This window comes from Chroicocephalus ridibundus, chromosome 3 (assembly GCF_963924245.1).
Source record: "Chroicocephalus ridibundus chromosome 3, bChrRid1.1, whole genome shotgun sequence".
Classification (NCBI taxonomy): domain Eukaryota; kingdom Metazoa; phylum Chordata; class Aves; order Charadriiformes; family Laridae; genus Chroicocephalus; species Chroicocephalus ridibundus.
In genome coordinates, this window is record NC_086286.1 from 56,443,784 (window position 1) to 56,470,186 (window position 26,403).

General features: G+C 37.4%; 1 protein-coding gene across 9 annotated transcripts in view; it reads left to right on the plus strand.

Annotated features, from left to right (window-relative positions):
* GRM1 (glutamate metabotropic receptor 1) overlaps window positions 1–26,403 on the plus strand; it is a 191,399-nt gene that overhangs the window by 49,919 nt on the left and 115,077 nt on the right. The gene's annotated exons all lie outside the window — the stretch shown is intronic.

Sequence of the window (26,403 nt, forward strand, 5' to 3'; positions counted from 1 at the left end):
TAATCTACATGCATTTCAAATGAATTTGTCTCAGCAGTGTGATTACAATGTATGTTAAATGAACCCAGAATGGGAATGGAGAGTTTAAAGTCTTCACAAGAAACTTGCTGCTGCCTCTCTGGTAAGCATGAGAATAGAAACAGAGGATGATAGAGCACAATAATACGTCTCAAGAGCTCTGTTGTCTAAGTATGACTGATTTCTTTTTTCTGTTTGCCATTACGTTTATGAGAAAACTTCTTAGATGGGAAGATTTAAGTAATTGCGCAACCTGCTACTCCAGCAGGGTGAGTTTCAGTTGTAGAGAGATGCAGGCAGAATTAAGAAGCAGGAAATGTAAGAGGATAAGAAAGGAAAAGAGGTGGTGCTAACATGTGAGAAAGCAAACGTACATTGTAGGAAGATGGCAAATAGAACGAGGAAGTGGGAGAGGATAAGAGTCTGTACATAAGAAAGAGATGGTAAGTGATAGAGTTTTGGTTTCAGGCAATGATTATTTATTCTGATCCAGATTGAGATGTGTTAAGATACATGAAACAAGCTGAGTCTTTATAAATTGCACAAATGGAATAGAATCAGAATCTTGACTCCAAACTGGAGACAGTGGTGAACTACTAGCCTATCAGGATTCAATACAAGAATGTTTCTGTTGACACTGAATCCCTTCAGTAAAACACCAAGGGCTGAATTCTGTTTTTGTGGTGCTGTGAACCGTGAATAACCCTCTGGACAACAGTGCTGTTAAAGTGAGTGTGAAATGCGAATAACTTTCTGATACAAAGTGCTTACCTGTTAAAATAGAAAAATGTGCATGTGTTCTAGGATTGTGTTTCTGTCAGTGGTGAACATCCAGTACGTGCAATTCAAATGAAGATCTTCAGAGCAGAAAAAAAAAGTGGAAGTAAAAGAAACATATCTCCTGGGAGTGTCTGCTGACTGGATGATTTCTTTATAGTCAGATGATTGATATTCCTTATAATTTTCATCCTCGGTATGGAAATTACAGATGTTGCATTTGTTTATTAATGTCTGATTCTTGTTTAAAGCTTCACAAGCTATTTACCTCCGCAAAACCTCACTGGCGTCTTTGAGTTCCACACATTAGTCTAAATATAAGGGGATGTCATCTGTGCACTTTACGTTTGCTGGCTTTTAATTGAATCAAGTCTTCCTAATGCAAAAGGCGACAGGAGTCTACCTGGATTAATTTTCATCTTTTATGTTAGACATAACATCATGTTTGTCCTCGTGTTTCTTTCTAACTAAACGCGCTGTTTTTAAGGTTCTGTAGACCGCAAATGCTTTGGGAAGGGACAATCTTTTAGGTCTGTGCAGTGCCATACACATCAGGGGGACCTTGACTCATGGTTTGCTGGTCACTATTACAACTCATGCAAATAGTAATACTATTTTAAAACTGAATGAAAAAGACTTAGGAAAGAATGTGCAGGAAAGGCCAAACACAAGAGGCTTTTTTTTTTTCCTGTTTTTAAAAAAAGACTTGCTGCGGTGTAGGATAAATCATTTGTATTTACTAAAGTCCCATTTTGACATTGCATGGAGGTCAAGGCCTCACTGCTTAAGTGGAGGTGTTCAGGATCAGCATGAGCAGCTGTGCCGCTTGTCCTGATGACTGTGGAAGGAGGTTGGTGAGGACTCTGGAGAGAAAAGTGTCTGTATCAAAGTGCTGTGGTTCTTTCACACTGTATGGGCACACTGAGTAAAGTGCCAGTTTCTCTGACCGAGCTCCAAAATCAGATACTGCACAGTGATGGAGACCTACCTCAAGTTGTGCTCCTCCTTTTCCTGGCTTGAGCCAGTTAAAGTTGTAGTACAGAATCTAGCCTTTCATCTTTTAAAAACTTGAGTTTTCCTTAAGCCAGAGTCCTTGGATTAGAGAAAACTGTTTTTGTGAGCCACTTGTAATATTCAGGGCTCTATGTAATCTGTGACTTTGAGGTTGCAGTTCCCACTGCAGAATGAGGCTTTACAGTCTAAGAGTTGCTGTTTCATTGACAGGTATTTTACAAGATTCAAATTTACTTTTCCTGTTAACCCCAGGCAAGCAGAGCTTCATGTACCTGTCCAGATTCTCCAGCTCTCTGCTCCTGGCATCCTCTAAAATAAACTTCATACATTGTTAATGCGTAAATCTGCAGCATAGTGAAAGCTGAAATAGCGGAGACATTGTAGGAATAAATTGAATTTAACATAAATATAAGACCTCAACTGTTGTATTGACTGCATTATTCCATGTTATATGTAACTTAATATAAAGCTCTGTGATTAATTTAAATGAAACTGCCACAAATTTTCAGACTGAGAAGCAGGAGCCTTGCCGTGTAATTGAAATCCCCCCACGAGGCAGGCAGTGATTTACATTCCTCTTGAAGGAGCCGGGGTCTATTGACCATTATGGAGTATATGGGGAGCTAAATGATAGGGGCGGATGTACAGAGGGAGAAATAGCTGTACAGGGCTCTGGGTGATATGTATGTGCTTATCTTGGGTTTACAACATCGGAACTAAATTTATGCTGCAGTGGGATAGTAGTCGAGGAAAAACAAACCTCAAAACCAGGGTTTTTGAAAGGTATGCATCTCCAGTTGCTTCTCCCCCCCCGTCTCTTCAAAGAGCTGTAGCAATGATATGTTTCATCACCTTTTTGAAAGTTTAGTGGCTGAACTAAACATTCTGGAGGCAATACTTACAACAAGCCCGAACAACTTTTAATGAGTTTAATAGTTTGTTTTCTTTTCTCAGCAGGAAGAAAAATTTTATTCTTTGCCAACCTGAAACATTTTTGTTAAATCCAGAACAACGTTGTTTCAATTTCAAAACAAATACGCTATTTCAAAATAGAAAGTGAGAATGTTCCTATTTTGAAAATATTGAAACTATTCCTTCTAGAGAATGTCAAAATAAATTGTCATAATATTTAATCCTCCATACTTTCCAAATTGATGAATAATTTTTGTGTCCCCACAAGCATAATTTCCAGCAGATGTATTATTCGTGCATTTCTTTATAGTTTTAGTAATGCTTTTGAAACCCCTGCTGATAGTGACTCCACAAATCAAAATTTCCCACCATTTTCAGTAGTCTATGAGACTCCATCCTGTTCTCACAGGTAATGATAGTAATACAAACCTCCTTGTTTTCTTTTTTTCTTTGTGAACTATACCAACACAATGTAATAATTATATAGACTCAAGTCTTTAGAAGCATGAGACACTGCAACGTGCTTTGTCAGCAGCATGGGATACCCTGAGCACATGAAATCCATCATCTTGTTTGCATTGGCTCCCCATAGAATAGTGACTTGGCTTCAAAATCCTTATTCAAGGTCAGCATTCCCTTTATCCTGAAGGAACTTAGGGATCTTTGACAAAGCTACCTACAAGGCACGTGAAGTCTTTGGGGTCAAAATTGTGTCCAATGCCGTGGACGAAATGGCAAAATGGAGTTTTCTGTAACAGCGTGAAGCAGTTCTGTGCAAAATACAAAACTTCTGTCTGAGAGTGGCCTTAGGATGTAGAGTATAATGTAGGCAGCTTCAGCGCTGGTGTGATAAATACAATGCTCTATCAATGAGAGGAGAGAACCAGAGAGAAGGTTGCTCAGGCTCACAGTCCTCCTGTTAGAGGTTAGGCTCTTTCCGTACTATCTGAGCGAGGAGGGCAGTCACCCTGAGCTCTCTACAGATGGCTGAGTTGCCCTGTGAAGGCAACTCTCTGTCCATCCCTGTGTCTCCCCACTCCACTGGCTACAGGGGCAGCACATATCCAAAGTCATGCAAGAGAAATCCAGGCTTCTAATTCCAGTATCAGGCACAGAGGTTTGAAAACATTTATATAGAGAGAAGGAAACAGGTTTTCCGTGAAACATTCCTGCCTTTCAGGGCAGAAAAGGATCCTGTACTGGCAGCATCAGTTCTGTTGCTGAAGGAGGGAATTTTTTCAGTAAAAATCCAAGAACCACATTCCTCTTATCCTCTGATAACAGAGGGGTCCCTGGTAAAGTAGATGAGAGCTGGAGGTCACCTTTTAGAGTAGTTTTGTTTATCCTGGATTGCTTCAGTCTTCTAGGAAATGTGCTTCCTCCCACCTGGGATTCCAACTTCTGTCCTCGCATTTCTTATTCCGGTTGTACGGGCCAGGGCAGGGACAACATTCTTGCTTTGCATAGATTTATTTAAAAAAGGCAGCAAAGAGCAACAAGTCAGGTTAGGAGTTCTGTAAATGGGCCTGCACACCTTCCCACTTAAACATCGTGTCCAGTCTTTAGTTTTCCTGAATCTCCTCACACTCCCTTTTTCTTACTTCTGTTGGCCGCGAGCATGTGTCTGCACGCATGTCTCCTTTGTTGACTTGGTTATTTTCATGTTATGCGTACTGACTCAACTCCCCTTCACTAACTTATTTTTTTCCTCAGATTCTTGTATTTTGCCTCGACTATGTTACAGCTGGCTTTTTTTTCCTCCTTAGCTTCACTCCACAAAATCCAGATTACTGAAACTGTTTTCAGTTTTCAATTACTGCTTTCAATTAAAACTGATTCCATTTCTACTCATTTCAAAATAACTTGTACATCATACAAATTATGTTCTATGTTGTTGTTAATTTTTTTTTTTTAATAGAATAAAATGTTGAGGGATGCTCTTCTGGGCAGTGGAGAGGCCAGTGACATTGGAAATACTTATTTCAAAAACATTGAATCCAGAAAAAATGAAAAGAATCCTTAAATCTGAACTTGAATTAGACTGTAGTTTTAAATGATTATTCCAATACTTGACATAATTTATGTCCCGACAGTCATTATACCTGAGGTTTGACAGATAAGATAAAGATTTTTCATTTACTAGTTCAGTTACCAGTTACTTAAGACTTTGCTAGGTCAAGGAGATGCCGTTGCTCCTGTCCAGCAAAACTCTTAAGCGTAGGCTTTAAGTTCCACAAAAGGCAGACATTTTGGTAAATGTCTGCCTAGTTACTGTCACAGAAAAATTTGAGACTTTTATAGTGATCTAACTTAAAAATGATAGAGAACGCATGTGATCTTGGGTTTAATTCTGATTTCTTGAAAGGACTTAAGTTGCGTGGTCATCATGGAAAGTATACATGTATAATTTAACCTTACAACATGTATAATTTAACCTTACATTGTGGAGTACTAAATAAGTTATTACTCGTATAAAATGTAAGCAATAACTTTATATTATAGTTTAAGAAGCAGAAGAGGATAACATTTAGTAGGTTAGCAAAGAATGACTAGAAGTTATAGCCAATATACCTCTAGCTTGGTTTTAATCATACTAAGTAAAGATGACTCGAAAACACAAAAGGGAAGAAGATTCAGAAAAAAGAAATGAGCTGAGGTTTGCCAGTCACAAATCAGCTTGACAGAAAAGCCAGCAGATGTATTTGTAAGCATTGTATACAATAAAATGACATGTTAGAGGTATATATGTTTATTAATTTATGTATTCAAGGATAACTAAGTATTCATGCTATGCAGTAGTCATGGAGGAGAGGGACACAATTTTATGTTGGTGATAAAATGTCAAGAGGTCTCTGAAAACAGTATTCCCCAGGCTTTGAACCTGCATTTGTTCCTCAGTCCCTGCCTGTGGGTGTATCAAGATTTTATTTGTAATTTTTTTTATGAATTCAGGTAAATGAGGTAACATTTCCTCGTAATATATGGGTCATACAGTTGTGATTTTCAAGACAGAATTTGATTTTTGTCTAATCTTTTTCTTTCTCTTACATTGTCTGTATAATCACTTACCTTATACTGCTGGCATGTGATCTCCGTGTCGTAAGAGGCTGTTGTATCTCATTGGTCTTTATTTATTCACTCTATACTATGTTTAAGGTTTTAATTAAAATCTTTTTTTTGCCTCATGCTTTAAGAACCAACCAATTGAACTTTCACAGTTTCTCTCATAGTTTCCAGAGTATGTCTTGTGGCCAAAAAAACTGATGATGGTTTGAGAGGAGAAGGGGAAGTCTGTACCCCAAAATCTTTGTTAGCCATCAGATAAATTTCTGTCAATAGCATACCCATCCAAACCTACAGAAGTGAGAAGGTGGCCTTTTAGCATCTGCTTCCATATCATTTTTGCAGTCTTATACTTCATATTATCTACATTTTCATGTCCCTTCACAAAATAAGTTTAATCTTGGAAAAGATGCATGTCTATAATTTACATGCCTTCTTTGTTAGAAGCAGCACACAAGCTCTTTACTGGTACATAAACAGAAAGTAGATTTGTGATATTGAGATATTTTTGTTCTCCATAACTTTAAATTTAGTTTTGAGATAGGAATATTTTGTTTCCAAAGACACAAGAGTCTCTAGGAGATGAAGTTGTACTTCACAATCCCTGAAAGAAGTTGAAGATAGGACTCATAAGGAAAGCAAAGCCTGAAGTTGTCTCCAGTGAGTTTCTTTCTCGACACTGTTGGGGTGGGGACTACTGGTGCAAGGGCAGTGGTTTAGGAAGCTACAGTTCATAGCCAGGGCCAACAGCGTTGAAAACTTTTCTGTCCTGGCAGAAGCTCAAGAGGGGGATCTCTTGAAAGCTTGATGTATCTCCAGGGCCTTGAGCAGCTGCTTTGATATGTCCAGACTCCTTTTTGCTTTGTGGCTTCTGTTGAGTGACACAGTGCTGCTGACTTCTCTTATTTAAAAGCTAGAGTGCCCCTGAAGCTTGCAAGCCTGCAGCGATAGAACCCGTCACTGATGTGATGTATTAAACTTTCTTCCAATTCAATCTTTTTACTTGAAAATTGTTAGATATTATGTACTGGCTTCTAAAATTAAGTATATGAAGTTTGTCAGAGTGAATGAATGTCAGAAGTAACTGTGGGGTTATTTTAGAGACACACCAGGACCTAGATTTATGATTACGTTTTTATCTATATCAGAGCTAAGGACTGGTTTCATATTTGTGGTAATAGAAAAGTAATTTGGCTTCACTTTGACAATCAGCTGTGGTATGAATACACATTGCAAATTATTAAGCAGAACAGTGTCCTAACTTTTCAATTTAAAATATGAGTAATTTCCTGAATCTATTGTTTGTATTAGAAAATTAGATGATGTACTTCTCATTTACACTATCATGCAGACTATGCATACTTGATGCAATTAATACAGCTAGATGAAAGGCAGGTATGTTTTGATACAAAGGCAGACGTGAATCAGTGATTTTTGGACTCAAAAGTATGTAATTAAGTAATCTTCTGCTCTGACCTACAGGAGAAACTGAACCTTGGCTGCAACAAACATGTAAATAGCAGCCCTGTATTTTAAGGAACAAAGGGTGATATTTACAGCAAAGACAGCATATTATCAGTGTCATCATCTCTCTGTAGTTAACAGCAACTGTTTCCGAAGGGTCCCCCAATGTTACAATTTCACCCATCAAAAACTAGAAAATGCTGAACATTTTGGGTTTTTTTCCTTTTTTTTTTTTTTTGTGTGTGTGTACACTGAAAGACTCTTTCTATAGCATATATTTCAGGCTGCCATTTGCATAAAATCTGGTGATGTAATTTTAATATCAGTGGCTCAGTTGTTGTTGGCCAGGTAGAGCATGGCCAGGTCCCACATCCCTCGGGCAAGGTCCTCTTGCCGCGGGTTGGGACTCTCTGCAGGGCACAATGCACAGTCCCCTCTGATGCACTCCTAGAGCCAAAAGATACACTTGGTAGGCACATACGGCTGGCTCAGAAATACTTCTGAGTAATTCTCTTCTGCTTTGGGGAGGAAAGCCATCACTCTCCTTCCTCCTCTTTCCATTTAACTAGTGTCACACTGGTCAAGATTTTAGCTGTGAAGAAGTGATTCCAGAGCTGCGTGGCACCCCTTTTTCTCTAAGTGCTTAGCTCTTTCGAGAGTCTCCTGCAACTGTCACAATAGGAACTTACGCGCTTTAAGCAAGGAGCTTAATATTTATGAAAAAGATCCGGAAGTAACTTGGATGCCTGGCAACACAGCAGCAGGGACACTGTCCTGAAAGAAGCTGCAAACCATAGCAGCTGCTATCATTGCATCTTTGAGGGCTTCTGATCTACTGATCAGCAGGAATTTCCTTTCTCCCATTATCTTCCTTCTTGGTTTGTCACTCATCAGACACCTCCTGTCTCTGTTGGAATTCAGTGAAAGCAAGAAAATCTTGCTAAGCGCTTTCTTGATTACCAGCTGACACTCTCCATAGTTGCATCAAAATGAAAACCTCTGTTCATCGACACATTATGACAGTGATATTTGATATAAGATTCTTACTGGCTGATAAATTCACATAGCGATGAGGCTAGGGTTTGTTTTTTTCAAGTGTTATGAAGTTAGTCAAACTGAAAATAGTCAAACAACGCTTCTCCGTTGTGTACGTGTTAATTTATAAGGTGAATTAACACTTATTTTCAACTTTTTATTATGTGCCAAGAAGAGAGTAGCAGAGAGCAAACCAGAGAGCATATACTAATTAACATGTTCTAATAATGGAGTGAGCCTGTCAGTCTCAAGCACAGAGGTTTAGATAACTATCAGTTTCTGCTGTAGTTGTGATTATTCCACATCAGTTGTTCCCTAACTTTTCCTTTTCACCAGACCATCACATAGAAGCAGGACCTGATGCGAGGCTTGCTGAGCCCAGAGGATGTATTTGGCGTGTCAGTGTATGTGATGAGGGAGGGGTTGCAGTGCTGTGCTGGGGGTACAGACACAGAGTTTTTATCGTGGTGGGTTATGGCAAGGTAAGGAGTATTCACTGCGCTTTGCTGATCACAATTCAGGAAAAACTGCTAGCGATGATCAGGCCTGGCTAAATGCATGTTTGCTTCATAAAGAAGGATCCTTAAGCCTTGAAGTCTGGCAAGTGTTTCGTTTATGTCAGCATACAGCTCTTACATATGTAACAAAGAAGAGATGCAATCAAATGACTTTTTTTAAAAAAACCCTTTTACTACATCAGAATACACATACCTTAGAGACTGTTTTTTGTGGTGTGTTCACAGTCTGTGGCTTCGACTTGCTTAAGAGGTTAAAAGGCTGTGTCAAACATGTTTTCTATTATTTCAGATAAGACCAAGTCCTGAGAAAAACTGTCTGAATCCTGAATTTTGCACTTGTGGTCAGCTGCCGCTGCATTAATAGTGAATGTTTTTTGAATCACTGCTTGACATTTCTAGCATAGCTGACTTTCAGAAGATTTAGGGTCATTTAAGATTGGACACCAAAAATCATGGAGTAAGTGTTACTAAGAGAACAAAACAAGTGTTGGATTTCATCCTTATTCCCCATCAGCACAAACACCTGTTCTTTGGGGTTTTTTCCAGCACGTTTTGAAGCAATAACCTTCAATGACTCTAGCTGTATCGGGCTATGGGCTACATTATTGGCCTATTTTTCCTCAGAGGTTTTAGGATTGTATTGCTACTTCTCTGACTAGTTTTTCTGAGAGCAGGCTGGGGACTGTACGTTGTTTTCAGCTTAGAGAAGGGAGATGGTCATCTTTAGCTAAAGCTTGATAGGAAGGAAACACTGATTTAGCATTATTATTTTTACTTTATGTCTCTGAGCAAACCACTTCTGCAAACGCCTGGTCTTTTTGCAGTCTCTGAAATGGGCATAGTAATGCTTTCTTGCCTTTGCTTTCTGCAGGAGTGTTATGACAATTAATGTGTTACTGCTTTGCTGTTGTTTTATAGATTAGATTATTTCTGTTTAGTCAGGTGTTATCTAGGAATACTGTTTGCATGTGTATATTTCCCTCAGTTGTCCTGAAGCAAAAATGTGCTGAAAGTCAAATGATACTTTGGTTATATAAGGAAGATCACAGGGGATAAATGTGTGCTACCTAGCTGGCATATATTAATCGGGTTTTAAATTATTTTTGGAAAAAAAGTGAAGTTAGTTTTCACATAGCATACTAGAGGGAAAACAGCAGAAATGTATGTCGTTTACAGACTGAACAGATACAGTATAACATCCAACAATGTAATGCTCCCAATAAAAGAGGACAACCATCTTTGGCCTGCTGAATAGTGATACCAGATAATATGCCAACTACATTTGTGTTCCAGTGGCACTGCTTTTGTTCCATAGGGAACTGGATTCACATCAATAAACATTCAATAACGGACACTCATTGGTATGGTGATCTACTCAATAAGTTTCTACTTTCAGTAGTAATGCTGGACCTGAATACTGATAGAAGTCTTCACATCCCATCCCAGTTCTATAAACTATCCTGTTCTTATGGACTTTGATTTTTTAAAAAGAAATTATTTGAAAGCACTAAGATTACTTTATCCCTTACATCAATGTCTAAGTGTTTCCCAGTCATTATATGTTTGTTTTTAATTTAAAAATCTCTGTGTCATCAAAGGAAAAAATGGGGAGAGAGGACAAAATATAGATATGCAACTTGGTTCTGTGTTGAAGTAAGTATCTGGTATTGGCAAAATATGTACCATCAGTCAGTAATAAGAAATACTATGTAAAATAATTCTGTAAAAGGCTACAATTCTGGATAATGGTGAGAGAGATGCAAACAGAAAAATAGACATCTGGAACCCATTTGTCCTTAAAAACAAAAAAGAATAATAAAAAAGTGGAGAAGCTTAAGAATCAGAGAGATTTCATTAGTAAGAATGATTGCTTTTATAAGCTTGCTGAAGTTCTTACTTCACAGCCTTGCTGGAATGCCCTTAAATTTAACACACAGCTCCCCTTCACACACACACAAAAAAACCCAAACACCAAAAAAAACCAAACCCCAAACTTCTGAGTAGATTCTTTAATGATGTAGTATGACTTTTACTTTATGGACAATCACAATTTCTACTGCCAAAGCTAGATCTGGAGGAGACGAGCATCTGAATATTTAGTTATCAAAATTTTAGTTCTAAAAATGTGAAATGGAATGAATTCAGCTGAAATTCACTCTTTTTCTTACCCTGGCATCTACAGGAAAAAACACCTTATATGATCAGGCCATCTGCCTGCCTACTAGGCAGCCTAGAATAAGTATTTAGCCTCTTGGCCAATTTCAAAGAGTCTGGCGGACAAGTAAAGTTCTTCAGGATTAAAGTTCCTACCAGTCTTACCACAATCAGCATCCGTGCAGAGGGCAAACCCCAAAGCAATGTCCTTTAGCACAGTGAGAGGTAAAGTTTCCGCTTCTGCCTCCTGGCTCGCCAGGCAGTCAGCATGGATGGGGTCAGAGGTACATCTGTTGAGTCTGAGGTCAAAGAAAAGAAGGGGCTAGCGGAGACTCTGTGGTTATTCATTTGGGGGCCTATGTAAAAATGCAGAAGCCAATGAGGTAGGGAATTGGTGCTTTGTTAGTTGTGGTGCTTCTGGAATTAATTTGTTACTGAAATAAATTGTTGTAAATGACTTAGTACTGAATAACCACTAGGAAAAGAGTTCATTACTGCATGATGTGAAAAATGCACTGAATTCTGGTGTAATGAGGATATAAGAAAAGATAAAAGTGATATTTTTCTTTAATGTAACACAATTAGCATTGCAAATGGAGTTTACTATTCCTTCAGCTTTCCAGCATTGTATTTGCACTCAAAAAAGGCGATACTGATCTTGATTGGAAACACTTTTAATTCTTAAAAGAAGTTGGGGATTTATTTCTTTTTACAGTTATTATACAGACCTTAGTAAGACCTGTTAAATCTGAAGGAGATTCATTGCTGTACGTACAAAGAGACACAAAGTGAAGTCAAATACAGTAACAGCCTTGGCCAAAGTGAGGTGACAGATGGATGATTTAGTTCAAAATAGAAAATATGACCTTGGCCACGCTGACTGCTCACAAATGGTATCTACGCACTACGGCATTATAAAGTTAAAACATGAATTAATAAAGCAAGAGGTCTTGTGTCAGAGAATTCTAGTTAAGGATTTGGCTACATTGCAGAGTGTAGTGTCAACTGATGCTTAAAGTAGAATCTACCAGAAAACTTGCTGGAACATACACACACACGCCCCCACCCCCCGTTACACTGAGCCTATACAGGAATTGGAATTAAATTCCTTTGAGCTAATGAATTCTGAAAGTGATGAAATGCCTGTTGATTTGCTTGTTTTCTATGAAGATGCGTTGCCTTTACATACTGCGTTATCTTGCCAAGTACCACAAACTACCTCTTTTGCCAGTTTTCTTGGAGTGTTTCCATTACTAGAGTAGGCTATGAAGCAAATTCACATTGACCGCTTGATCTAATGTGCTCTAGTAACGTATCAGTGAAGTAACACATCTTTACATTGAACGAAAATGAGCTAGACAGTGAATAGTGATGTGTAATGAACATGAGGTTATCTTTTATGGCACTGATAATGCCTCTAAAACTAATCAAATAACAGAGGCTTCAAAACGTGTATTTGAATGTGAATACACAGAGTTTTGTGAATACACGATATACCCCACACTATCAATTCTACCTTTGAACTATGAATGTTTCTTGTTGCCATACCAACAGTTTGTTTGAAAGTTCAAATACGCTACACATGGCTGCCTTGGATGCAAAGGACATTTCCTTTTAATATTTTTGGCTTCCTATTCACTTTTCATAAGATTACCTTCTGTGAAAACCTGTATTATAAAGGACAATACCACAATGTGAAAATAAACTGAGTCTTTCATATAGTATGAATAGACTAAGGAACAACTTGATATAATAAGTTGGAGCCTTTGGCAGTGGACACATTCTGTCTCTCTTTCTTTCTTTTTTTTTTTTTTTTAACCTTGCATTTAAACAGAAAGCTTTCATGTAACTTAGAATACGTTATTCTTACTTGTCAACCTGTGGGTTTCCTTTCTATAGGGATTGCATCTTCCCTAAAGCTTTCCTGCAGTCATGCAGCCTGTAATGGAAAAGATGCTTCTTTGCTTAGCAACCTGGTGGATATACAAATTACAGCTTCCCTTTTTGGTTCCCATGGCATCTATGCAACATTCATAAATATTTTAATCATGGACCTAGCAAAGTATGGGCTTGTTTTAAAATTTTATATGTAAACAATGAAAATAGAGATAGACTTAGATGGAAGGTGATGCAAACAGCAGGAAGGAAGTACTCATATATGGAAGAAGTCACGTGATGGTGTTAACAATATATAGCAATCAAGATAAGAAAAGCGTTGCATGAAAAATTGTAGATCTTACCTGTCACGCTGTAGAATGAAAAATTTTACATCGTTTAGGTGGCATCTTACAGTGAAATGAATTGTTTTGGGTTTGTGGTGACTATATAGGACAAATAGAATCATAGAATCGCTGAGGTTGGAAGGGACCTTTAAGATCATCGAGTCCAACCTTTAGCCTACCCTGACAAGAGCCACTTCTAAACCATGTCCCTAAGTGCCCCATCTACCCTTTTTTTAAACACCTCCAGGGATGGTGAATCCACCACCTCCCTGGGCAGCCTATTCCAATGTTGTAGAAGATTAGAAGAGCAAGTGGTCTTTGAGATTTATGAAGCCAGAATCCTTTCAAATCCTTTTTTAGAGATTTCCTTTGGGATTTGGTCTATTGGATTGTCCATCAAGGCAGATGGTCCAGGAAGTGTTACTGAAAGACTGGTGTGTGTTTTTAAATATTATATCCTTGTGTGTATATCAGTAAGCAGGCATGACTCTTACCTCGCTTTCTTGATCTTATATAGATGCATAACTCAATCTCAGTAGACTTAACTTCAAGCATGTTCAACTTAACTTCAAGATAAAGCTTCTGTCAGCTTTATCTCACATATGGTGTTCAGAGGTAGATTCCAGATCTACTTTTGCTATAGAAATCTGTCACTGAATTTTTTCTATCTTAGAAACCGCCAGCTAAGTTTATCTTTGTCCTTTCAGATGACATAAGTAACCCTGCAGCCAAGTAAAAATTTGGTGGTGTTATTGCTTGTAACAGGCCACAGGCTTTTTGCTAGGCTTTGTCTTGGCCTTCCTGAAGATTAGTTTTAGCTTGCAGCACTAATTATCTAACGACCAGGTGACTGTTACGTAGTTTGTTTGGTTCTCTCTGATTGTGACATGGTGATGCTTATTGTTATTTCTGCACCTAGTAGATAATAAAAAGTGCTTACCGTATGTGAAACGAACTACCTGTAAGTCTAGAAAACTGCAGCCCAGAGCAGTAAAGGCATGGGGTGACACCAGAGGTCTTAAAAGCACAGGCGTAGATTGATACTGGAAGATCCAGGGCTACAAGCAACTCACCAGTGGCCAGCAAAGGAGTGCAACCTTGGCAGGTTGCCCTCTCTTCACCCCCCAAACTTTTGACCTTAAGGTGGGGAAAACATCAAAGGAAGGCAGGAAAATTTGGATATATAAAATCTAAACTGTATATAACTGCATATATGTAAACCATTATACTACATTTTGCACTATATTATGTATGTAATAAAATTTTAGTATCACTGTGACTAGTTTAAAAACAATGGATCAGGATGTTAACACTAATTAAACTGACAATAAATTCTTGGATTCGCATATAAGGTGGTGTCCTTTTGCCCATAACAAAATTTTTAGTGTAAGTGATGTGAATTAACAAATTCTGTTACTTGGAAATAACAAATCGTCAACACACATCTCCAGTGAACATTGTATAATTGGTGGCATCCTTTGTGTCTGAACCCTCTTCTAAAAGGAAAAGCTAAGTGCCATGATTAAGGTCACAGCTCAGAGATTCATTGCATTTAGGTGGAATCTGGGTGACTTCAGTTGAGGTCTCTATGGACGCAGGTAATCTCATGCACAATTCACTGCTGGTTCAGTTAAATAACCTCTGTTATAAATAAATTACCTGCACAACCCAGTATAAATAAAAGATTTCAGCATTAAATAAATCATGTGAACAAATCAAAAAAAGGAAATATTGGGATTTGGATGGTTTTAATTAAACTAGAGAGGAAGCATGTTTTGCAAAAGTATTTTGACGGGAGAACAAATTATTTTTCACTCTCTTCTGCTAAGCCATTCTGTGCTATTTATTTTGGGAGGTTGCATTGCTTAAACACCATAGTAAATGCACAGATACACAGGGATGGCATCACTGCAATCACATATGAGTTGGCATTTTCTCTAAATCCTTCTTTGGTAGGCAATTAGAATTTCTGAAAATGTTTTCCATTTGACTAAATTTCTCACTTTTGGTGTCTAACCAAAACTGCTTACATTGTTAATTTCCATCCTAGGAAAGTCTGATAGAATATTAGCCAACAGGCTTTATTTGTATTAATGTAAAAAAAGAAAATTAAATTGCACAGTCTATCTTTTACTCATCTAGATGAACACTTCATTGCTGAAGTTGGCATGATGACTTCAGTAGAAACGTTCATGTAATTGTTCACCGGCGCAAGAATAACACATTATAACCAATAGAATTTAGAATATTTTTCTTTGCATTTATTTGAATAAAAATTCATATATGATCTCCTTAAGCAAGGGAAATAATTAACCTGATTTGTTTTGCAGAATGACTTAAAGCTTGGTAGTCCTTAATAAACCATTAAGGACTACTAGACATGCATGCAAATCATGCTGTAATTTGTTTTTTCAATTTGAAAATTTATAAGCTGCTTTGTAGTAGCTCAATGATTAAAGAAATGCGGGGCTGCTTGTTCATTCTCAAACTCAAGTGTTTAAACCTGGTAATACAAAAGGAAATGTAGCCTTTCCTTTTGACATTTCTGAGCTAAATAAAGGTGGTGCGGATGTGCTAGGTTGGTTGTTGCTTGTAATTACCGAATGTTTCCTGTGGGCTTAGGATCCATTTCTGGAACAGACTAAAGACAATGTCTGCGTTGGAACTGTATTCCTTCCTCAAAAAAGAAAAAAACATGCAGTTGGCAAATCTGTTTACCATTTGTCAGGAAAATCGTGAATTTGAATATTGTCACGGCGTAGAAGTTTGAAATGCATAGTGCTTGATTTTCTACTGTTGTTCCTTTTTAAACTGAATTGAGCTGTGGAGGTAAATGAACATACTTTAGGTTGAACTAAGCAGGTCAGAGCTGCTAGAGGGGAATGTAAGGACGAGAAGGCTCTCCAGTATCCCATTCATTGCATGACAAAAATTTCTTTAAGAGCACAGTCAAGTTAAGGCACTTGGCCCAGTAAAGCTACTCTGGACAGTAAGTCCAGTCCTTTGTAGGAGGACATGCCAAGGCCCTTCTTTTATAGACTTTTACGTATGAGCATTCACCCGAAGTTCCATATACTCAAACCTGAGTTCTGCTTTTCCAGATGGAAACGTAATGCATTAATGCGTAAGGGAGGAATAATGTTCACGCATAGCACTTGTGTTTGTTCCTACTGCTTTTACAACTGCCCCCTTTGTCATGTTGTTTGAATATGGAATGATTAAACTGTATTTTTTAGATATATGGTTAAGATGTATCTATAGATTAAGACATATAAACTGTGTCTCAGTGTAGGTGTCTATGTGTATGTCATATGACCAAGATCCCCCTGTAGTTACTGGGGAGCAAGTCAACACAACGTAAAAGCCAGCCTAGTCTCCCTAAAGCAGACATGCTGCCTGGCTGTCTGAACCACTGGCTAGTTGGTGTTGCCTGCATTTGATTAAATTTTCTTTGACCGCAATGGCAACTTTGACACCTAGCTCACATATAGGCATATAAGTAAACGTGCCTCCATGTACACACATAAATTAAGTTTCATACTGTCAGACCAAATCACAACCAGTATATCTATTCTGAGATTGCGTAGCATCCAGCACAATGTGTGGAATTTAAGTTGTGTTAATGTTTCTGAAAGATTTTGGGAGAGACTGACAGTGATTAAATGTCACTTTTAGACCTTCTATGAAATCGTGGAGTCTTAGTTTCTCTTTTCAAAACAACTTTAAATATTTAAATAACTGTTTACTACAAAATACTAAACCAAAGTCAAACAAATACTTTTGTATAACATTATTTTCCTCAAAAGATAAATTTTCAAAATGTTTTTTTCATGGAGAATTTTTGTATTTCTAAGTTTTAAACCTACATAGCTTGAAACTAAATTCTGAATTCCTCTGTAGAATGGCCTTCTCTCGCAACTGTGATGACTATTCCTATACTGAACCATGGAAGCATAAAAATCCACTTTCATTTATGAACATAACTTAAAAAGGGACAACCCAGATCTTGCAGTTTCATTATTGTGTCTTCTCTCCTGAACTGCAAATATCAAATGTTGCATACTCAAAAAATGTGGCATGCTCAGGGAGCATAGCCCCAGACAATATGTAATGTGAGCTCTACAGAAATGTAGGGTGTAGCGGCAGAGTCAAATCCACAGGGGTCTCTTAGGTATTTTCATTTTTATGTGAGAATTAAACAGGATTAAGTTCATCTGTATGTTCGCTTGTTGGCTTGGGGTTTTGTTTTGGTTTTGTAAGCAATGGGAAAGTATGCATGCAGACAATAGCATCTAAATGTAAATGCAATGGAGAGGTATAAAAAACACAACTTGGACTTTCTCATTTAAGCCAGCGTGAGGATGCCCGCATGTAAGAGTACTTTGCTTACTTCAGATACAAGAGTAAGTCCTTCCCTAGTTGGTGTCGCAATCTGTTTATATGGGTTGAACTGCAGGAAAAAATGATCTTTTTGTAGTGATCTTATCAAATCCACTTTTCTTAAGATATAAATGACTGACTCTTCGATACTTCTATTCCCCAAAAGGTAAAAGGTATTAAGAGTTTACACTTTGACTGAGAAGCCATTTATCAAAGCTAGAAACAAGCAGATCTCTAAAGCTTTTCAGTTGCCTGGCCTGTGAAAAAACCAGTTGTGTTTCTATAGCAACTGCAATGGGCCAGTAATGATGTCACCACTCAACAACCAGCTAAAATGCATATCACCTTATTGCAAATACTGGATACAAATAAACATTGAATCATCTAATTGCTAGTATGAATAATGTTCCCACCTTCTTTAACAATTTACTACAAAGAAGAAAAGGACTCATACCTGACTGGTCAAAATAGTAACCACATGCACTAATTTGAAAGAAGGGGAAGCATCTCTGTTGCCAAACTGTTCTTTTCAAGCACATGCAATGTAGATAATTACTGAAAATATTTTTGATGTTTGTAGTCAACTTGAAAAACTTTCTATGGTGCTAGATGTACATTCTGGGAGATATTTGTACTTCTTTTGCTGAAAATAATTACTCAAACTGAGTCATTGGCACACCGGCACCTGGCTGCCTCTGTAGAGTGGAGTGCTCTGAGTGATGTGCAAGCCCAACAATGGATACAACAATTGCTGCTTGGTATTCTTCTTTGCCAGCTACCCTTGAAAGAGAACTTGGTTTATCTCCAAATTTTGGAAGGAGCTATTTTCTTATGGGAGGTGGAACCATCATTTTTCCTTAAATTATTTTCCATAAATCAATTGACAAGTGCAAAGAGTCAGTCAAAATTTAGAACAATGTTTATTAATTTATTATCAAGATGATTGAATGCTTTTCTGCTGATTTTGGATAGAAGAGCTACATAACCCTTCTTGTAGAAATACTTCCTTTTTCCTAAAAAGTTATGGGCTTCATGTTCAGTTGTATCTTGCTGTCTGATATGATTTCCACTGGGCTGGATATCTGCAGGCCTCCTTTTTCAAGTAAAGGCTAAGACAAAGTTTCAATCCTTCTGGTAGGAGTTGTTCACTGCTGTATACCTCCTGTACCTGAAAAATTGCCGTCTTTTTCTTAGCTCTTTCCATAAGTCTGTTAAGAAAAATTTTGGTGTTTATGATCAAAATCTGCTTGACTCTTTCAGGTCTGCCCTTCTTTTGTGTATTAATTTCTAGAAAATAAATTTGCTGATTAATCACGCCTACTTGGTGACTAAATATTTGAAGAGTTATGTGGCTCCTATTTGAACAGACTTTCTGTCTCTATCATTCAAAAAACTCTGGTTTCTTTCATGGTGGGGAAGGAGAAATGTGAGCTCCTCAGTTGTCTTTTAGTATTTCTGCTGCTGATGCTCCCAGAGAAGGAGCTTTGGAGAAGCTGTGATGCAAGGTGGTATATTGGCTTTCCTCTGATCACTGCAAGTTGTCTGCCTAGTCTTCCTTCTTCCTTCCTTCTGGTTTTGGCCTAAATTTCCCGATTTTGCTTTTCCTTTATTCCTGCCTTCAATCTCTGCTTTGCACTTGCCTCATCTCCTCAGCTCTTTGCTTCTCTTCTGCTCCTAGGTGTAAGTCAGCAATTTTCTCCAGCTTGGCTTTTCAGTGTCTTTCTCTAGCCCTGCCTTGTCTCCCTAGCTGTCTGATCTAGTCCTGCCTTGGTTTCTTTCTCTTAGTATTGAATGCAACAATTACTACCCTCTACACCCTAACGTTGTGCTTCAGAACATTTTCTTTAAGGCTACCTCAGCATTCCCATTATTACATTAGTCTGGGGAAGGTAATACAAGCAGGAATGGCAAAGTGCAAATATAATGACATGATTTTTGATGTAAAAGGCTTATTAAAAAGAAAAAAAATATGCCATAATATAGAAGGTAACCAGAATAATGGAGATGACACACAGAGAAGATGTTGTATCTGTAAAATTACAGTTTCCTTATCAAAGTCACGGTATAGTGAGAGAGCTGTCTTTTTTCCTGTATCCTGAGAATGCTGTGATTTGTTCTGTGCACTTTTCAGGGCGTAGATGGGCTTTTGTGAACACACTTGAGTGGCAAAGATAGTGTGCTTGCAGAAGGATAGGTAGAGTGAGCCTTGGGGACAAAAGCAGAGAATGGGCTGTGGGAAAGCAGGGTACCAAGTCTGGTGTAGAGATAGCTAATATACAAGGGACAGTCAGAAAAAATTGGCTCAGTGTAGAGGAATCAGTAGAGGAACTGGGTCTAACATGATTAAATCAACCTACTCGTAAGGCTGTACAGTTCTGACTGAGCATGGCAAAGGAAAAGTTAAGCAGCAGTTGGATCAGGACTTGAGCTCTGTGAGCATATGTGAACTGGATCCTTAGAAATGTTGTGTAAGCAGCAAAATAAAGGGTGGAGTTGAACATAGATGGGGGACTGGGCCCGCAAAGAAGTGTTGAACTACTAGACACCTCATGTCTTCAAAATCTAAATGCTAGCCTTGCTTTAGTCTTTCAAAGTCACAAGAACTGCTGTTTACAGCATGTCCCTGACCAAACCTCTGAAAGGAATGTCATTAGTGTTTCATCCATTACAATACATGTCATGTCTTCTACCTCCTCTCACATAGTTTTTATTTGAAACTGGGTGTTTTCCCTAGATGAAATTCATTACACTTGCTCTTACCTTAAGCTGAAAATAGGTAGGAGGCTTATTATTTCAAGTACTGACATTTTAATTTGGTCCTCATAATTGCTTCAGCAAGTTAAACAAACATTTCCCTGGCTAAGCATCTGAGCCAGCTGTTAGGAGAACAGTGAGCTTCAGGATGCAGCTCATCATGTCTTCGGTATTAGACAAAGCAAAAATTGTCTGTATCGGTTTTACAGTTTCAGCTAAAGCTATTGTCTGTGTTTTAGCAGATGCTTTATGCATTTGTCTCCAGGGGATATCAGGGGAGGTACTGATATATGTTCTCCCTCACCACTGATATCTACGCTCAGGATGAGCCTTTGTCTCTCTTTGAGAGGCATGTTATACTAGAAATCCCAGTTTAAGGGTTTCACGAGTCAGAGCACAAATTCAAATGAGAAAAGTATTCTGTGCTTACTTGGAAATTTTCATTGACACAGTGAACAGCTCACAAATCTGCCCCACTGTGAAGACAGACAGATCATCTAGAGAAAGGACTTGTTGATCTGTGACAGAATTTTCTGTGTGTGCAGTTGGATATGTTGTCCTTCTGTCTTGGAGCAGAGTTAACCTAGTTGGTAAATTGGGAATGATTCTACCTATGTTAATTGCTTCAGCTAATGAGTATTTCAGTATTCTGGGTTACAACACTTGCAGCAGTATTGCTATGCTATTGTATTCTTGTGGTCTGTATTGCTTGAAGATTTATTTTTTTTCCCAGGTACACTTTCTTATTCTGCTCTCTGGTAAGAATCTAAAGAAATGAAAACCCATGCATGTCAAACGTTCATAACGTGATATTTCCCATATGCCTATAAATCAAAAAAAACTGATAGTTATGCCTCTGGTAACTCATAACCACCAGTGGGATCTTTTATTTCCTACTTATTCCAGAAATTCTCTTGATTTAGAATGATTAATCATATAAAGTGAAAACTCATGGTTTACAATGTTGCAGAGAGTTTATAGTAGAAATGAGGATGACTAACATTTTGATCAAAAACTACAGAGAAGAGTGTGAAAAGATAATATGCATCTACCATGTTTACAACTGGACAAGAGAAGTAACGATCAAGGATGTTTCAAAAATCCTCAAAATTGATAATGCAAAACATTATCCAAAGAATGATAACAACTATATGATACATTATAATAGCTATTAAACCTTTTTTTCAGGAAAAATTTTTGAATTTTGGATTTTTTCCCCTCTTTGCTTGTTCCCACGCTAAACATCAATATTTCTCAAAGCAGACAGAATCTGCTGGAAAGTTCTGTGGAGTTTCTGAAGGTGCTGAGATCGTTTCTCCCTCCAGTTGTTCACTTCAAGGAGAATTAAGGTGCTCACCAGGCCTAGGAAATGGCTGTTCCACAGCCAAATGGACTGAACTGTCAGATGCTCACGGTACACATCTCAGGCTTTCTTCTTGACGTTTCCTTTCCCCTGCTTGATAGCAACACAGTTTTCAACTACAATTTGTTTAGTGTATTTTATGTTTATATATTTGGTTTGTTCTTGAACCTTTCCACATGACTCTAGCTGTCTCTTAGTCTAGCTGTTCATATACGATTATTCATTCTTTTCTCATAATGAATCCAGTATAGGTTTGTTGGTTTCCCTCCATCCCTCCAGTTCTCCCCATTGTCCTCCAGTTCTTCTGTCTTTCTCATGATAAAAGTTAAATGCCAGGGATCTGGGGATGGATCCAATTGGAGCTGAATAGGAAACTCTTCAATTTTTCTGCCTGCTCTGAAAATGTGACATCCTTCCATATAAATTGCATTAATCCACTGATTTGTTTGTTGTCACAAGCTTGTTATAGTCAATGGTAGGATTCCCACTGGTAATGGTGGACTTTACTCGTACTGCATTTCCAGTTTCACCTCTATTTCTTCTTTCCTGGTCTCTATAGTTTTGAAATTGCTGTTAAGTTTTGGAATGCTGTATCCTTTTAAAATCCTCTTTTTCTTCTCTAAATAGATTACCAAATTAATTTTGCACTGCTGTTTTCTATTCATGTTTTAATAACTCTAGTTCATTTTGTATTGTTTTTCTGTCTTCACTAGTATGCATGACTGCTCCCAGTTTGTTACCATTTTCAATTTTCATTGGCAAATTCTTGACCTTCTCTCCAGGTTTGTTAGTGGATATGATGTTTAACATTATTTTTTGACTTATGCAGAACTCTGTCCTTCTTACATCGTGCTCAGTAAACTGTTCATCATTATTCTTTGGTCAATCCCTGAGACTTTAATCAAAGGAACAGCAAATAATGAGCCATTGAGCACTGTGATTAAAGAAAAAAAAAAAAAACCAAAACCAAACCCAACGCAAAACCAAACCAAACAAAAAGAAACCCCAAACCAAAACAGAAAAAAGAGGTGGGGGGAGGAAGAACTTGCTGACTTAAGTGAGAGGATCAAAGTAACAAAGTTGCTCTGTAAGTCTGCTCTGAAGTCTATTATATTTAAAACTACAACGCTTGTTTAAGTTCTGTAACTCTGTAACAGTAGTGTCAAAATATTAAAAGTCAATGACCTCTGAACATATATATATTTATAGACTTATTGAAGTTAATTGATTGAATCATTCTAAAAATTATCCTTAATCTTCCATAAGGTTGCTTAATATTTAAGAACTTAAATACATTTGGTAAATCTCCAGTAGAGCAGTTTTAGGAAATGCTGAACAACCTAGGTGGTGAGCCTTCACTCTTTTCAAAATGAAATAAACCCAAATTTAAATTATTTTTCTTTTTTACTATTACCAGATGAACCTGTTGCACAATTATGTTCTTTTACCTTACAGTCTTACTAGTTGTAAGGGAAGAAATTAAAGGGCCACAACAGTTTTTTGACTTATTACTTTTAAGAGCTTCTGAATTATAAGTTTCTGAATTAAGGAGATAGATGACACTATAAAAACTGTGTAATTTTTTTCGCCTTTTTATAATGATAATGTTGGACGCTCCTTGGTCTCATGGATGCTACATTCATCATAACTGAGTCCAGAATGAATTTCTGTCTGTGAAAAAGTGAACGTAACAATTATGGGATTATTTATTCATATTTATTCATGCATTTCCTCACACTAGCCTAAGCCAGAAGAAGAAAAGCAAAATGCCAAAGGAATTCTTGTCCTTGAAACAGTTGAAATATGGTTCTGAAATGGATAAGAGGGACTATCCAGTCCTTTCTTTTGCACTTACTTACTGACTCACAGAGTCAGTGACCTCTGTCTATTTTTATCTGATGGTGCTTAGAAACCTCCAGTGAAAGAAATTCCATGAATTCCCAAGTAAATTTTCTTATTTTTTTTCCTAACACTTACTATTTAAAAGAGTTTTCCTAGTACCTAATCTGTATCACAGAAATTAAATTGACTGTTCCTCCTTACTCTGGATATGGAGCAAAATTCTGTGCTATGCTTTTACTAGCAAATTTTACATACTGGACGTTCTTAATGTGTCTCCTCAACCCCTTAGTTTTCAAGTTTTCGCTTTTAACCTTTGCTCATAGGTCATAATTTATATTTTTCCTCTTGCTCTTCCCTGGAATGTTAGAATTATTGACACTTCTTAACATTATGGTCATGACTGGATGAGTACTTTGGTTAGAGATTCAGAAAGTAGCAAGTAGACTGCAGTAATTATTTGTGGTATCTTACATACAACATGTCAATTAATGTTTTACCCTATCAGGTACTCTAAAGTTTGTCTCATTTTCAATTTGTTATATGTTTAATATTCGCCAGGTCCCTTGCAATACATTTTTTTCTCAGTTTATTTGACTTTCGATTTCTCCCTGGGGACGCTACTTTTAGTTTGTTATTAGTAAATTGATTTTTATTTTTTCAAGGTTACTTTGGATTCTGATTCTGCTTTCCAGTGCGAATACAATCCTTCTCAATTTGTGATAGCCATAAATTACAGACCTATTTTATGTTTTCCAGGCTAAATTAAAATAAATAAATAAATAAAGGAATATCACAGAATTCTCAACAAATATCTTTGTATCCCTCCACAGCAGACACACTAAGTACTGTTTGAATTAATTTTATATAGTCTGTATCATAATGTTAACTGGAACACACTTTGTAATTTGCGTACATGAGTCTCCTATAGAAGACTGCCAAAAGCCTAACTAAAGTGAATATACCTTACATGTGGTATTTCATTCTAATCCACTAATATATCTAACTTGACAAAGTAGGAAATTGAATTGGTTGAAGAACTTTTGTTCTTAACAAATATGTTGTCTGCTCTGATCATTTTGTTATCTCTTTGTGCTTATAAACAGACCATTTAATAATTTGTTCAAGTGTCTTTTGGTTACAAGTCAGTTTGACAGTTCTGTAATTCCCTAAATTCTCTGTTTTTCCCCTCCTCTTCAAAATAAGTGCTGTTTTCAACCTTCTTCAGTCCCCTGAGACTTCCTGAGTTCTTTCATGGGGTCTTCAAGACAACAGTTAACAGTGCAGGGACTGCCTCCCTCCATTCCTTAGTATTCAAGAGTAAATTTCATCACACCTTGTAACAGGGATACCCCTAGTTTATCTTACAATTCCAGAAGCCTTCCTTGGCACCAACTTGTCTTGTTTCCTTTTGTTAAAATTGTGGTCAGCACTGATTAATCTTTTACTGAAGAGAGGCTGGAAAAGCATTAGGTGCTGCATCATTTATTTGTTCTCCTTTGCTGTTTAAATAATGGTCTTAATCTAAATGGACCTGTATAATCTTTTTGTACCTTTCTCTTTTTTTTTTTTTAATTTGAGTTTTATCTCTTCATACCTGCACTGCTTTTTATATTTCCATATTCGAGACATGCCATTTATCTACAACTTCTGCTTAATTTTTCTGGTTATTGAAGAGTTGTGGGGTTCTTACCATTTTCCACAGCACCAGAAGGTTGTGCCATTCTGCATTTAACACTGTCTCTGTCGGTAAATGGCACTTTTCACACTCTTTTATACATTACTATCTTACCAAGATACCTATCCTTCCCTGAGTTTGATTGAGGCTTATTCAATGAGAGCGGCAGCTCTCATTCCATCCTTTGTGTTGTGATAGTGCTCTATCAATTCATGACGCTTGGACCCAAATTTGTCTCTCTGCAATCTCAAACAATTCTTCATTATTAGCTGGAAACAACTTTAAAATGTCATTTGCTGGGTGACTTCATCCACCTTCCCAAGCAAAGAATGCTATTAGTATCTGTGCTTCCACCCTCCTTAAGTGTCTCAGTCACCACCTTTGGATCAAACAGTTTCTAGTCGGTAGGCTGTATGTGTATTGTTCCCGTTTCTTTTATATCCACCCAAAATATTGGACAAGTCTTCCTCGCACTGCTTCCTGAATTTTACATACTGTTCTCAGCCTGGCCAGAAGCAGGAATTGTCTGTTCCAGTGAGATTTGCAGATCATTCCTGTATATGTTACAGGTTTGAAATTCAGCCATACAACATCTTGACTATAAATAGTAAAAAAAAAAAAAAAAAAATTGAGATTTTAATTAGTAGTTGGTCCATTATTTTAAAGTTTCACTCATATCATAGTGTCCATATGCATAGGTGTATTTATAGGGTATAATAACACAGAGTGAGAAATATCTCCTTCATCTCAGGTGTACATTTTTCAGCATATTCTCAAACCTGTCTCTATTAGAAACGTGAGATGGGATAAAACTGATCAGATATCACCTGTCACAGTAGTTTAAATAAATGATAGTTTCTGTTTGTCTAAAATATACAAACAAAATAAAAATCCCTAATTTTGAACAGACTGTTATACTACCTTTACATGGTTTTCAGTAAATATTCAAACTTGTCAGTGCAGAAGTTTTAGTGAGCATGTTATGTTCCTGTAGTCAATAACATTTACTCTAATCTAACATAATTTGATAGTTACATGAGCCTTGACACAGTGTCAATCAGTGCCTGTTCTGTATTCTCATGTAAATGCTCCTGTCAACAGGAGAAATCCTTGAAAGGAGAAGCAGAAGCAGGATGGCTTGAATGGCTCAGCCTGGAAAGGCAACAGGCACAGTTAAAAAAAGAAGTACAGTCCTTTTGCTGTATCACCTAA